The 12,500-nt window shown below is 49.2% G+C and overlaps 1 protein-coding gene across 2 annotated transcripts in view; it reads left to right on the forward strand.

Moving 5' to 3' along the window:
* LOC123488009 (glycine receptor subunit beta-like) overlaps positions 1 to 12,500 on the forward strand; it is a 57,907-nt gene that overhangs the window by 29,075 nt on the left and 16,332 nt on the right. The window lies entirely within an intron of this gene.

Raw genomic sequence — 12,500 nt, forward strand, 5'->3', positions numbered from 1 at the left:
AGCTCCATAGGCAAGCACCATGGTCTTGTAACAGATGCGAGCTTCAACTGGAAGCCAGTGGAGTGTGCGGAGGAGCGGGGTGACGTGAGAGAACTTGGGAAGGTTGAACACCAGACGGGCTGCGGCATTCTGGATGATTTGTAGGGGTTTAATGGCACAGGCAGGGAGCCCAGCCAACAGCGAGTTGCAGTAATCCAGACGGGAGATGACAAGTGCCTGGATTAGGACCTGTGCCGCTTCCTGTGTAAGGCAGGGTCGTACTCTCCGAATGTTGTAGAGCATGAACCTGCAGGATCGGGTCACCGCCTTGATGTTAGCGGAGAACGACAGGGTGTTGTCCAGGGTCACGCCAAGGCTCTTCGCACTCTGGGAGGAGGACACAACGGAGTTGTCAACCGTGATGGCGAGATCATGGAACGGGCAGTCCTTCCCCGGGAGGAAGAGCAGCTCTGTCTTGCCAAGGTTCAGCTTGAGGTGGTGATCCGTCATCCATACTGATATGTCTGCCAGACATGCAGAGATGCGATTCGCCACCTGGTTATCAGAAGGGGGAAAGGAGAAGATTAGTTGTGTATCGTCAGCGTAGCAATGATAGGAGAGGCCATGTGAGGATATGACAGAGCCAAGTGACTTGGTGTATAGGGAGAATAGGAGAGGGCCTAGAACTGAGCCCTGGGGACACCAGTGGTGAGCACGTGGTGCGGAGACAGCTTCTCACCACGCCACTTGGTAGGGAGCGACCGGTCAGGTAGGACGCAATCCAGGAGTGAGCCGCGCCGGAGATGCCCAGCTCGGAGAGGGTGGAGAGGAGGATCTGATGGTTCACAGTATCAAAGGCAGCAGACAGGTCTAGAAGGACAAGAGCAGAGGAGAGAGAGTTAGCTTTAGCAGTGCGGAGAGCCTCCGTGACACAGAGAAGAGCAGTCTCAGTTGAATGACCAGTCCTGAAACCTGACTGGTTTGGATCAAGAAGGTCATTCTGAGAGAGATAGCAAGAGAGTTGGCTAAAGACGGCACGCTCAATAGTTTTGGAAAGAAAAGAAAGAAGGGATACTGGTCTGTAGTTGTTGACATCAGTATGATCGAGTGTTGGTTTTTTTGAGAAGGGGGTGCAACTCTCGCTCTCTTGAAGACGGAAGGGACATGGCCAGCGGTCAAGGATGAGTTGATCAGCGAGGTGAGGTAGGGGAGAAGGTCACCGGAGATGGTCTGGAGAAGAGAGGAGGGGATGGGGTCAAGCGGGCAGGTTGTTGGGCGGCCTGCAGTCACAAGTCGTCAAGATTTTATCTGAAGAGAGAGGGGAGAAAGAAGTCAAAGCATAGGGTAGGGCAGTGTGAGCAGGACCAGCAGTGTCATTAGACTTAACAAACGAGGATCGGATGTCGTCAACCTTCTTTTCAAAGTGGTTGACGAAGTCATCCACAGAGAGGGAGGAGGGGGGGGAGGATTCAGCAGGGAGGAGAATGTGGCAAAGAGCTTCCTAGGGTTAGAGGCAGATGCTTGGAATTTAGAGTGGTAGAAAGTGGCCTTAGCAGCAGAAACAGATGAAGAAAATGTAGAGAGGAGGGAGTGAAAAGATGCCAGGTCGGCAGGGAGTTTAGTTTTCTTCCATTTCCGCTCCGCTGCTCGGAGCTCTGTTCTGTGAGCTCGCAATGAGTCATCAAGCCACGGAGCTGGAGGGGAGGACCGAGCCGGCCGGGAGGATAGGGGACACAGAGAGTCAAAGGATGCAGAAAGGGAGGAGAGGAGGGTTGAGGAGGCAGAATCAGGAGATTGGAGGGAGAAGGATTGAGCAGAGGGAAGAGATGATAGGATGGAAGAGGAGAGAGTAGTGGGAGAGAGAGAGCGAAGGTTGCGGCGGCGCATTACCAGCTGTGTAGGGGCAGAGTGAGTAGTGTTGGAGGAGAGCGAGAGAGAAAAAGGATACAAAGTAGTGGTCGGAGACATGGAGGGGAGTTGCAGTGAGATTAGTAGAAGAGCAGCATCTAGTAAAGATAAGGTCAAGCGTATTGCCTGCCTTGTGAGTAGGGGGACGGTGAGAGGGTGAGGTCAAAAGAGGAGAGGAGTGGAAAGAAGGAGGCAGAGAGAAATGAGTCAAATGTAGACGTAGGGAGGTTGAAATCCCCCAAAACTGTGAGGGGTGAGCCATCCTCAGGAAAGGAGCTTATCAAGGCGTCAAGCTCATTGATGAACTCTCCAAGGGAACCTGGAGGGCGATAGATTACAAGGATATTAAGCTTAAATGGGCTAGTGACTGTGACAGCATGGAATTCAAATGAGGAGATAGACAGATGGGTTAGGGGAAAATTGAGAATGTCCACTTGGGAGAGATGAGGATTCCTGTGCCACCACCCGCTGACCAGATGCTCTCGGGGTATGCGAGAACACATGGTCAGACGAGGAGAGAGCAGTAGGAGTAGCAGTGTTTTCAGTGGTAATCCATGTTTCCGTCAGCGCCAAGAAGTCGAGAGATTGGAGGGTAGCATAGGCTGGGATGAAGTCTGCCTTGTTGGCAGCAGAACGGCAGTTCCAGAGGCTGCCTGAGACCTGGAACTCCAGGTGAGTGGTGCGTGCAGGGACCACCAGGTTAGAGAGGCAGCAGCCACGCGGTGTGAGGCGTTTGTGTAGCCTGTGCGGAGAGGAGAGAACAGGGATAGGCAGAGGCATAGTCGACAGGCTGTAGCAAATGGCTACAATAATGCAGAGGAGATCGGAATGAAATGAACTAAACATCTGGGAAAGGAGAGAGCGGGCCTCCCCTCACCACAACTCCCAAATATAACTCTCCCAACTTCCACCTTCCACCTTAAACACACACACTGGATATATGGCAGAGGAGGTTGGTGGCACCTTAAACACACACACTGGATATATGGCACAGGAGGTTGGTGGCACCTTAATTGGAGAGAACGGGCTCGTGGTAATGACTGGAGCGAAATCAGTGGAATGGTCTCAAATACATCAAACACATTATTATGAGCAGTTCTCCCCTCAGCAGCCTCCGCTGATATACAGTGGGGAGAACAAGTATTTGATACACTGCCGATTCTGCAGGTTTTCCTACTTACAAAGCATGTAGAGGTCTGTAATTTGTATCATAGGTACACTTCAACTGTAAGAGACATAATCTAAAACAAAAATCCAGAAAATCACATTGTATGATTAATTTGCATTTTATTGCATAACATAAGTATTTGATCACCTACCAACCAGTAAGAATTCAGGCTCTCACAGACCTGTTAGTTTTTCTTTAAGAAGCCCTCCTGTTCTCCACTCATTATCTGTATTAACTGCACCTGTTTGAACTCGTTACCTGTATAAAAGTAACCTGTCCACACACTCAATCAAACAGACTCCAACCTCTCCACAATGGCGAGCGACCGAGAGAGAGAGAGAGAGAGAGAGAGAGAGAGAGAGAGAGAGAGAGAGAGAGGAGAGAGAGAGAGAGAGAGAGAGAGAGAGAGAGAGAGAGAGAGAGAGAGAGAGAGAGAGAGAGAGTTGTCTGCCCTGTGTGGTAATCCTGTCCTCAGCTGTTGCCTCAGGGTTGTCTGCCCTGTGTGGTAATCCTGTCCTCAGGTGTTGCCTCAGGGTTGTCTGCCCTGTGTGGTAATCCTGTCCTCAGCTGTTGCCTCAGGGTTGTCTGCCCTGTGTGGTAATCCTGTCCTCAGCTGTTGCCTCAGAGTTGTCTGCCCTGTGTGGTAATCCTGTCCTCAGGTGTTGCCTCAGGGTTGTCTGCCCTGTGTGGTAATCCTGTCCTCAGCTGTTGCCTCAGGGTTGTCTGCGGTTAGCCCTGTGTGGTAATCCTGTCCTCAGCTGTTGCCTCAGAGTTGTCTGCCCTGTGTGGTAATCCTGTCCTCAGCTGTTGCCTCAGGGTTGTCTGCCCTGTGTGGTAATCCTGTCCTCAGCTGTTGCCTCAGAGTTGTCTGCCCTGTGTGGTAATCCTGTCCTCAGCTGTTGCCTCAGGGTTGTCTGCCCTGTGTGGTAATCCTGTCCTCAGCCGTTGCCTCAGAGTTGTCTGCCCTGTGTGGTAATCCTGTCCTCAGCTGTTGCCTCAGAGTTGTCTGCCCTGTGTGGTAATCCTGTCCTCAGCTGTTGCCTCAGGGTTGTCTGCCCTGTGTGGTAATCCTGTCCTCAGCCGTTGCCTCAGAGTTGTCTGCCCTGTGTGGTAATCCTGTCCTCAGCTGTTGCCTCAGGGTTGTCTGCCCTGTGTGGTAATCCTGTCCTCAGCTGTTGCCTCAGGGTTGTCTGCCCTGTGTGGTAATCCTGTCCTCAGCCGTTGCCTCAGGGTTGTCTGCCCTGTGTGGTAATCCTGTCCTCAGCTGTTGCCTCAGGGTTGTCTGCCCTGTGTGGTAATCCTGTCCTCAGCCGTTGCCTCAGGGTTGTCTGCCCTGTGTGGTAATCCTGTCCTCAGCCGTTGCCTCAGGGTTGTCTGCCCTGTGTGGTAATCCTGTCCTCAGCTGTTGCCTCAGGGTTGTCTGCCCTGTGTGGTAATCCTGTCCTCAGCCGTTGCCTCAGGGTTGTCTGCCCTGTGTGGTAATCCTGTCCTCAGCTGTTGCCTCAGGGTTGTCTGCCCTGTGTGGTAATCCTGTCCTCAGCCGTTGCCTCAGGGTTGTCTGCCCTGTGTGGTAATCCTGTCCTCAGGTGTTGCCTCAGGGTTGTCTGCCCTGTGTGGTAATCCTGTCCTTTAGTTTAGTGCAAACCTCAGTGTTAATCCAGGGCTTTTGATTGGGGAAGCAGCGAACCTTCACTGTGGGGACAACGTCGCAGATGCATTTCCTTATGAAGCCAGTTTAGTTTTATTTATTTCACCTTTATTTAACCAGGTAAGCCAGTTGAGAACAAGTTCTCATTTACAACTGCGACCTGGCCAAGATAAAGCAAAGCAGTGCGATAAAAACAACAACACAGAGTTACATATGGGGTAAAACAAACATAAAGTCAAAAATACAACAGAAAATAGAAAATATATATACAGTGTGTGCAAATGTAGCAAGTTATGGAGGTAAGGCAATAAATAGGCCATAGTGCAAAATAATTACAATTAGTATTAACACTGGAATGATAGATGTGCAGAAGATGATGTGCAAATAGAGATACTGGGGTGCAAATTAGCAAAATAAATAACAATATTTGGGTGGGCTAATTACAGATGGGCTGTGTACAGGTGCAGTGACCGGTAAGCTGCTCTGACAACTGATGCTTAAAGTTAGTGAGGGAGATAAGAGTCTCCAGCTTCAGAGATTTTTGCCAGTGACGGAGGTGGTTAGTTCGTTGGTGTTATCGGTGGTCTCAGAACATATTCTAATCAGAGCTAGCAGAGCTGTCCTGTGGCATAATGTCTGATTCTGGTGATCATTTCTCAATGGATCGAGTCACGGGTACTTCCTGTTTGAGCTTCTGCAACTGACAACTGAGAACAACATGGAGGACAGAGAATCTAAAAGCGGCATTAATACCATCGTTTGCTGAGTGAGTGGGGGACAGCAGTGAGGTGAACGCCATCTGGTAGGGTGTCCACTAGATACCACAGCCACAATGTCAACATATTGTAAAATTGGTGTTTGGCCTCCACTCATTGGGATCGGGGATGATCAATAAGCAAGGGCGCTTTCCAGTTACCAACTATGCTAACGTCTGAGCAGCAGAAGGATTTCGGTTGGCTGGGGCCACGCTTTTATAATTCAGTTGGAATGGACAATGAGGGTGGGGCTAGGTGCTGAGGCTCCCTGCCTGATTGGCTGAAACCTTCCATGGTCTGTCTTAGCAGCCCCAGGAGGAGAGTCCCTTTGTTACCATGGGGGTTAGGGTCACCATGGGGGTTAGGGTTAGGGTCACCATGGGGGGTTGGGGTCACCATGGGGGGTTAGGGGTTAGGGTCACCATGGGGGGTTAGGGTCACCATGGGGGGGTTAGGGTTAGGGTCACATGGGGGGGTTAGGGTTAGGGTCACCATGGGGGGTTAGGGTTAGGGTCACCATGGGGGGTTAGGGTTGGGTCACCATGGGGGAGTTAGGGTCACCATGGGGGGGTTAGGGTCACCATGGGGGTTAGGGTTAGGGTCACCATGGGGGGTTAGGGTTAGGGTCACCATGGGGGGTTAGGGGTTACCATTGGGGGTTAGGGTCACCATGGGGGTTAGGGTTAGGGTCACCATGGGGGAGTTAGGGTCACTGGGGGTTGTTAGGTCACATGGGGTAGGGTTAGGGTCACCAGGGGGTTAGGGTTAGATGAGGGTGGGGGTGGGGGTCACCATGGGGGGTTAGTTAGGTCACCATGGTTAGGTACCATGGGGGGTTAGGTGGGTCACCATGGGGGGTTAGGGTTAGGGTCACCATGGGGGGTTAGGGTCACCATGGGGGTCCCTTTCCTTTAGGGAATTTAATATTGTTCCGTTATTGATGGATACATCCTTTGCACAACCGGGAAAAGGTGCGTCATTGTTCAGGGCATAATGTTCCCCTACATAATGATACAAAACATGACATGTTCTCCTTGAAATACAGAGAAGTTCTTCACAACAGGGAGAATGCACAATATCATTTCAAATGTCTACAGCACACAATGATCATAGCATCCATCAACGCACTTCTGGCCTCCCAGCCTTATGTAATGATTTCTCCCAAACAGCAAACTGTTTTTGGTGTCCTTTTTAGAGCAGGGGCGAGCCATTTGGCCCCTGCTGTTACGGTGCCATCCTGCCCTGGATAGAATGAAGTGGATGTTCTGCCGTTTAACGGCCCTCTGGAGTGTTGTGTTGTAATCTGGAGTGTTGTGTTGTAATCTGGAGTGTTGTGTTGTAATCTGGAGTGTTATGTTGTAATCTGGAGTGTTATTTGTAATCTGGAGTGTTATGTTGTAATCTGGAGTGTTGTGTTGTAATCTGGAGTGTTATGTTGTAATCTGGAGTGTTATGTTGTAATCTGGAGTGTTATGTTGTAATCTGGAGTAGGTTGGGAAAGGGGGAGTGGCTGGGTTGTGTCATGTCTTTTCATCTCTAGCGTTGTCATGCCGATGGGTGAGTAGATATGTATTGGGTGTGGTCGTCCAACTGGCATATTATTATTATTATTATTATTGTCATGGCGATGGGTGAGTAGATATGTATTGGGTGTGGTCGTCCAACTGCCAGGCATTTGGAATTGGCCTGGTCTTTCGTCAGCACGACGTCCCTACATTGGCAGAAACATTGGTGTAATTGTCCCACTGAAAAATACAACTTTATCCCAGTAATAGATTTTCAGAAGACTACGGCGGGTTTTCCTCTAACTTTTTACATCGGCTTTGCTCCTTTTATATTTCTTTTGACAAACTCCCCAGTCCCTGATGACAAGCCTACCCATAACATGATGCTGCCACCATAATACTAATACCAAAGACACACCAGAATGGCTTTCCAATAGGTGTTGAGTGTTCCTTGGTGGTCCAGTCTCAGTCCTGACTTAAATTTGCTTGAAAATCAGACACAAGGTTTGAATAATGCTGTCCATCCAATCCATGTCTCAATTGTCTCAAGGCTTAAAAATCCTTCTTTAACCTGTCTCCTCCCCTTCATCTACACTGATTGAAGTGGATTTAACAGGTGACATCAATAAGGGATCATAGCTTTCACCTGGATTCTTCTGGTCAGTCTATGTTGCTGAAACAGCAGGTGTTCCTAATGTTTTGTACACTCAGTGTGTGTGTATATATACACTACCAGTCAAAGGTTTGGGCACACCTACTCATTCAAGGGTTTTTCTTTATTTTTACTATGTTTTACATTGTAGAATAATAGTGAAGACATCAAAACTATGAAATAACACATATGAACTCCTTCAAGACTGTTGGAAAAAGAATTCCAGGTGCAATATTGGAATTTGAAGCTGGTTGAGAGAATGCCAATTGTGCAAAGCTGTCATCAAGGCAAAGGAGGGCTATTTGAAGAATCTCAAATCTCAAATATATTTTGATTTGTTTAACTGGTTACTACATGAAGTAGGTGTCCAAACTTTTGACTGGTACTGTATATATATATATATATTTAAATGCAACATGTAAAGTGTTGGTCAGATGTTTCATGTGCTGAAATAAAAGATCCCTGAAATGTTCCATAGACACAAAAAAGCTTATTTCTCTCAAATTATGTGCACACCTTTTTTACACCCCAGTTAGTGAGCATTTCTCCTTTACCAAGATGATCCATCCACCTAACAGGTGTGGCATATCAAGAAGATGATTTTAAAAAGGAGCACCTTGTGCTGGGGACAATAAAAGACCCCTCTAAAATGTTTTGTCACACAACACAATGCCACAGAGGTCTTAAGTTTTGAGGAGGGTGCAATTGACATGCTGACTGCAGAAATGTCCACCAGAACTGTTGCCAGAGAATCTAATGTTATTTTCTCTACCATAACGTCATTTTAGAGAATTTCACAGTACACTATATATACAAAAGTATGTGGAGACCCCTTCAAATTAGTGGATTCGGCTGTTTCAGCCATACCCGTTGCTGGCCTTACTGATGAGCTCAGTGACTTTCAACGTGGCACCGTCATAGGATGCCACCTTTCCAACAAGTCAGTTCGTCAAATTTCTGCCCTGCTAGAGCTGCCCTGGTCAACTGTAAGTGCTGTTATTGTGAAGTGGAAACGTCTAGGAGCAACAACGGCTCAGCCGCGAAGTGGTAGGCCACACAAGCTCACAGAACGGGATCACCGAGTGCTGAAGCGTGTAGCACGTAAATCTCATCTGTCTTCAGTTGCAACACTCACTACTGAGTTTCAAACTGCCTCTGGAAGCAACGTCAGCACAATAACTGTTCATCTGGAGCTTCATGAAATGGGTTTCCATGGCCGAACAGCTGCACACAAGCCTAAGATCACCATGTGCAATGCCAAGCGTCGGCTGGAGTGGTGTAAAGCTCGCCGCCATTGGACTCTGGAGCAGTGGAAACACGTTCTCTGGAGTGATGAATCACGCTTCACCATCTGGCAGTCCGACGGACAAATCTGGGTTTGGCGGATGCAAGGAGAACGCTACCTGCCCAAATGCAAAGTGACAACTATAAAGTTTGGTGGAGGAGGAATAATGGTCTGGGGCTGTTTTTCATGGTTCGGGCCCCTTAGTTCCAGTGAAGGGAAATCTTAACGATACAGCGTACAATGACATTCTAGACGATTCTGTCCTTCCAACTTTGTGGCAACAGTTTGGGGAAGGCCCTTTCCTGTTTCAGAATGACAATGCCCCCGTGCACAAAGCGAGGTCCCTACAGTCATCAATAAAATTTACATCAGTAGATGTCACAAAGTGCTATACAGAAACAAAGCCTAAAATCCCAAACAGCAATCAATGCAAAACTCCCTAGAAAGGCAGGAACCTAGGAAGAAACCTAGAGAGGAACCAGGCTCTGGGGGGTGGCCAGTCCTCTACTGGCTGTACTGGGTAGACCAGAGGAACCAGGCTCTGAGGGGTGGCCAGTCCCCTTCTGGCTGTGCCGGCTGGAGATTATAACAGTACATGGCCATTAAGGCCAGATCGTTCTTCAAGATGTTCCAACGTTCATAGATGACCAGCAAGGTCAAATAATAATCACAGTGGTTGTAGAGGGTGCAACAGGTCAGCACCTCAGGAGTAAATGTCAGTTGGCTTTTCATAGCCAATCATTCAGAAGTCGAGACAGCAGGTGCAGTAAAGAGAGAGAGAGAGAGAACGAGAGAGAGAGAGCAGGTCCAGGATGAGGTAGCTCGTCCGGTGAACAGGTCAGGGTTCCATAGCCGCAGGCAGAACAGTTGAAACTGGAGCAGCAGCACGACCAGGTGGACTGGGGACAGCCAGGAGTCATCAGGCCAGGTAGTCCTGAGGCATGGTCCTAGGGCTCAGGTCCTCCGGGAGGGGAGGGAGAGAGGGAGAGAGGGAGAGGACTGGGGACAGCCTGGAGTCATCAGGTCAGGTAGTCCTGAGGCATGATCCTAGGGCTCAGGTCCTCCGGGAGGAGAGGGAGAGAGGGCGAGAGAGAGAATTAGAGGGAGCATACTTAAATTCACACAGGACACCGGATAAGACAGGAAAATAACACCAGATATAACAGACTGACCCTAGCCCCCCGGCACATAGACTATTGCAGCATAGATACTGGAGGCTGAGACAGAGGGGGTTGGGAGACACTGTGGCCCCGTCCGACGATACCCCCAGACAGGGCCAACCAGGCAGGACATAACCCGACCCACGTTGCCAAATCACAGCCCCCACACCACCAGAGGGATATCAACAGACCACCAACCTACTACCCTGAGACAAGGCTGAGTATAGCCCACGCAGATCTCCCCCACCGCACGAGCCCGAGGGGCGCAAGACCGGACAGGATGATCACATCAATGACTCAACTCACTCAAGTCGAGTGCAAAAAGCCTGGCACAACGTGACACACCCCTCCTAGGGACAGAATGGAAGAGCACTAGTAAGACAGAATAGGGTCAGAGGCAGAGAATCCCAGTGGAGAGAGGGGAGCCGGCCAGGCAGAGACAGCAAGGGCAGTTCGTCCTTCCAGTGCCTTGCCGTTCACCTTCACACCCCTGGGCCAGACTACACTCAATCATAGGACCTACTGAAGAGATGAGTCTTCAGTAAAGACTTAAAGGTCGATACCGAGTCTGCGTCTCTCACATGGATAGGCAGACCATTCCATAAAAATGGAGCTCTATAGGAGAAAGCCCTGCCTTCAGTTGTTTGCTTAGAAATTCTAGGGACAATAAGGAGGCCTGCGTCTTGTGACCGTAGCGTACGTGTAGGTATGTACGGCAGGACCAAATCGGAGAGATAGGTAGGAGCAAGCCCATGTAAGGCTTTGTAAGTTAGCAGTAAAACCTTGAAATCAGCCCTAGCCTTAACAGGAAGCCAGTGTAGAGAGGCTAGCACTGGAGTAATATGATGTATGGTCACTCCAGTGATATGGTCCTCTGTAGCTCAATTGGTAAAGCATGGCGCTTGTAACGCCAGGGTAGTGGGTTCGATCCCCGGAACCACCCATACGTAAAAATGTATGCACACATGACTGTAAGTTGCTTTGGATAAAAGCGTCTGCTAAATGGCATATTATTATCTAGTCAGGATTCTAGCAGCCGTGTTTAGCACTAACTGAAGTGTATTTATTGCTTTATCCGGGTAGCCGGAGAGTAGAGCATTGCAGTAGTCTAATCTAGAAGAGACAAAAGCATGGATTAGCTTTTCTACAACATTATTGGACAATCATTTTCAGATTTTTGCAATGTTACGAAGATGGAAAAAGCTGCCCTTGAAATATTATTGATATATTTGTCAAAAGAGAGATCAGGGTCCAGAGTAACGTCGAGGTCCTTCACAGTTTTATTTGAGACGACTGTACAACCATCAAGATTAATTGTCAGATTAAACAGCAGATCTCTTTGTTTCTTGGGACCTAGAACTAGTATCTCTGTTTTGTCTGAGTTTAAAAGTAAAACATTTGCCACCATCCACTTCCTTATGTCTGAAACACAGGCTTCAGGGAAGGACATTTTGGGGGCTTCACCATGTTTCATCAAAATGTCCAGCTGTGTGTCGTCTGCATAGCAGTGAAAGTTAACATTGTGTTTCGAATGACATAACCAAGGCCTGTAAACAGGGTTAGGGTTAGGGTTAGGCCCAGGAGGCCTGTAAACAGGGTTAGGGTTAGGCCCAGGAGGCCTGTAAACAGGGTTAGGGTTAGGGTTAGGCCCAGGAGGCCTGTAAACAGGGTTAGGGGTTAGGCCCAGGAGGCCTGTAAACAGGGTTAGGGGTTAGGGTTAGGCCCAGGAGGCCTGTAAACAGGGGTTAGGGTTAGGCCCAGGAGGCCTGTAAACAGGGTTAGGGTTAGGGTTAGGCCCAGGAGGCCTGTAAACAGGGTTAGGGTTAGGCCCAGGAGGCCTGTAAACAGGGTTAGGGTTATTGGGCCCAGGAGGCCTGTAAACAGGGTTGGTTAGGCCCAGGAGGCCTGTAAACAGGGTTAGGGTTAGGCCCAGGAGGCCTGTAAACAGGGTTAGGGTTAGGGTTAGGCCCAGGAGGTGTGTAAACAGGGTTAGGGTTAGGTCCAGGAGGCCTGTAAACAGGGTTAGGGTTAGGGTTAGGCCCAGGAGGCCTGTAAACAGGGTTAGGGTTAGGTCCAGGAGGCCTGTAAACAGGGTTAGGGTTAGGGTTAGGCCCAGGAGGCCTGTAAACAGGGGTTAGGGTTAGGCCCAGGAGGCCTGTAAACAGGGTTAGGGTTAGGCCCAGGAGGCCTGTAAACAGGGTTAGGGTTAGGGTTAGGTCCAGGAGGCCTGTAAACAGGGTTAGGGTTAGGGTTAGGCCCAGGAGGCCTGTAAACAGGGTTAGGGTTAGGGTTAGGCCCAGGAGGCCTGTAAACAGGAACTATAAAAATAGATTTAGTAGGCTGCTTAGATTTCATGACTAGAACTTCATTTTTTATTTGCTGTTGTAAATGTTAGCAACACCTGCGCCTTTGTGGGATGCGCGGGGGATATGGTCACTAG

This window comes from Coregonus clupeaformis, unplaced genomic scaffold (genome assembly GCF_020615455.1).
Source record: "Coregonus clupeaformis isolate EN_2021a unplaced genomic scaffold, ASM2061545v1 scaf2008, whole genome shotgun sequence".
NCBI classification, from domain to species: Eukaryota; Metazoa; Chordata; class Actinopteri; order Salmoniformes; family Salmonidae; genus Coregonus; species Coregonus clupeaformis.